This window comes from Chrysochloris asiatica, unplaced genomic scaffold (assembly GCF_000296735.1).
Source record: "Chrysochloris asiatica unplaced genomic scaffold, ChrAsi1.0 scaffold00030, whole genome shotgun sequence".
Classification (NCBI taxonomy): Eukaryota; Metazoa; Chordata; class Mammalia; order Afrosoricida; family Chrysochloridae; genus Chrysochloris; species Chrysochloris asiatica.
The window spans coordinates 25631629-25633612 of record NW_006408548.1 but is presented as its reverse complement, the minus strand read 5'-3'; the positions used below and the strand labels follow the sequence as shown (position 1 = coordinate 25633612).

At 44.7% G+C, this 1984-nt stretch overlaps 1 pseudogene; it reads left to right on the top strand.

Annotated features, from left to right (window-relative positions):
• The first annotated feature begins 1086 nt into the window (after window positions 1-1086).
• On the top strand, window positions 1087-1691 carry LOC102840916 (annotated as a pseudogene).
• Window positions 1692-1984: the final 293 nt, after the last annotated feature.

Genomic DNA, 1984 nt, shown 5'->3' with positions numbered 1-1984 from the left:
CAGTGTGAAATGAAAATATTGGGCATCAGTCAAGTAGAAAAGACAAGGGGGTGTTGGAGAGATGTTTAATATACTAAATGTTTGGACCGTTATGAAAGCATATACAGAAACTGTCAAATTTTAGACATTGTTATAAAACACATTTTAGCATGTGTAAGGGTCCATTGGCAGTGATCTGACACATAGTATACATTTGCTTCATTACTTCCTCCTTAAGTGATCTGGATTATCTGCCTCTACCACTAACCCAGATCTGGTTTAAAGCAGTAGCTGATTCACAACTTTGTTGCCATCTTCATCCTAACAAGGCTGAATTTCTTCAGTCACTCTCTCAGTCTGACCAGTATGGGAGTCAGAGGAAAGCTATGCTTCTAATTTTGACCCAGGAAATTTCATCCTTTGAGCTTTTACCTGGGAGTTAACTAAGAACCCAACATATTTCTCTGTGGGCTTACTAAAGACAAAAAGTGGTGAAATGAAACAGAATTGACTACACGTGGAATTATCATCCATTTTCGTCTTTAAAGTAGTGAAAGGTTTTCTGTCCCAAAGCAGGTGGCCTGGAGCAGAGGCCTTCATGTGATCGTAGGAAGCTTCCTCAAATCTAATACAAGCAAGTGCAATATTCCTCCTTTTAAATAATTCTGTGGACCTGACACTGAAGGTCCATGGACTAAAAGGAATAATGCATTCGTGCCTGCTGTTTATTGAGTCTGGATTTACTTCTCGTTCTAGGACAGATTTTGAGCAACACAAAACAGAAAAACTTTGCTGTAGGCCAAGTCAGGGAAAACTTAGAGAAGCTTTCATGGCATACGCTTCTTTAGGAGAGTTAATTTCCATTTTAACTTTCTGTCCAAAGTGCCCTACCAGCCACGGATGTACTCCAGCACCCTTAAAAGTTTGAGTTGTGGTTCTGATCCATTCGCCCAAGATGCCGAAGGGGAAGAAGGTGGTGCCGATGTCTGCAGTCGTCTAGAAGCAGGAGGCCAAGAAGGTGGTGAATCCCCTGTTTGAGAAAAGGCCCAAGAACTTGGGCATCGGACAAGACAACCAACCCAAAAGGTACCTCACCCGCTTTGTCAAATGGCCCCGCTGCATCCGGCTGCAGCAGCAACGGGCTATCCTCTACAAACAGCTATAATGCCCCCTGCCATTAACCAGTTTACCAAGGCCTTGGACCCCCAGGCATCCACTCAGCTGCTGAAGCTGGCCCACAAGTACAGTCCGGAGATGAAGCAGGAGAAGCAGAGGCTGCTGGCAAAGCGGATGTCCCCACCCAGAGGCCCCCTGTTCTACGTGCTGGGGTCAACGCTGTCACCACTCTGGTGGAGAACAAGAAGGCCCAGCTGGTGGTCATCACACACGACGTGGACCCCATCGAGCTGGTCGTCTTCATGCCGGCCTTCTGTCGTAAAATGGGAGTTCCCTACTGCATCATCAAGGGGAAGGCCTGGCTGGGACTCCTGGTTCACAGGAAGACCTGCACCACTGTGGCCTTCACACTGGTGAACTCGTAGGACAAAGGAGCTCTGGCTAAGCTGGTGGAAGCCATCAGGACCAATTACAACGACAGATATGACGAGATCCAACATCACTGGGGAGACAACGTCCTGGGTCCCAAATCAGTGGCTCGCATTGCCAAGCTGGAAAAGGCAAAGGCCAAAGAACTGGCTACCAAATTGGGCTAATGTGTACGTGGCTTGTTTCTCTATACATACAAATAAATTCCTTCTTCAGCTCCTAAAAAAAGTAAAGTTTGAGTTGTGGTGTTTTGGTTGTTTGGTTGGTTTGATTTGATTTTTCTTTACAGGATGCTCAGTTTGATATTGGCTAATTTTTTTTTTTTTTTTAGAGATGTATTAAAATTTAGTTAAGGTGGAAAAAAATAGGAAAGTTGGGGCTAAGGTTGTATTCTTTCACCGTACTAATTCAGACTATATGCTGACCATATAATCTGAGAAGCTGGATTGTATAAAGAAAA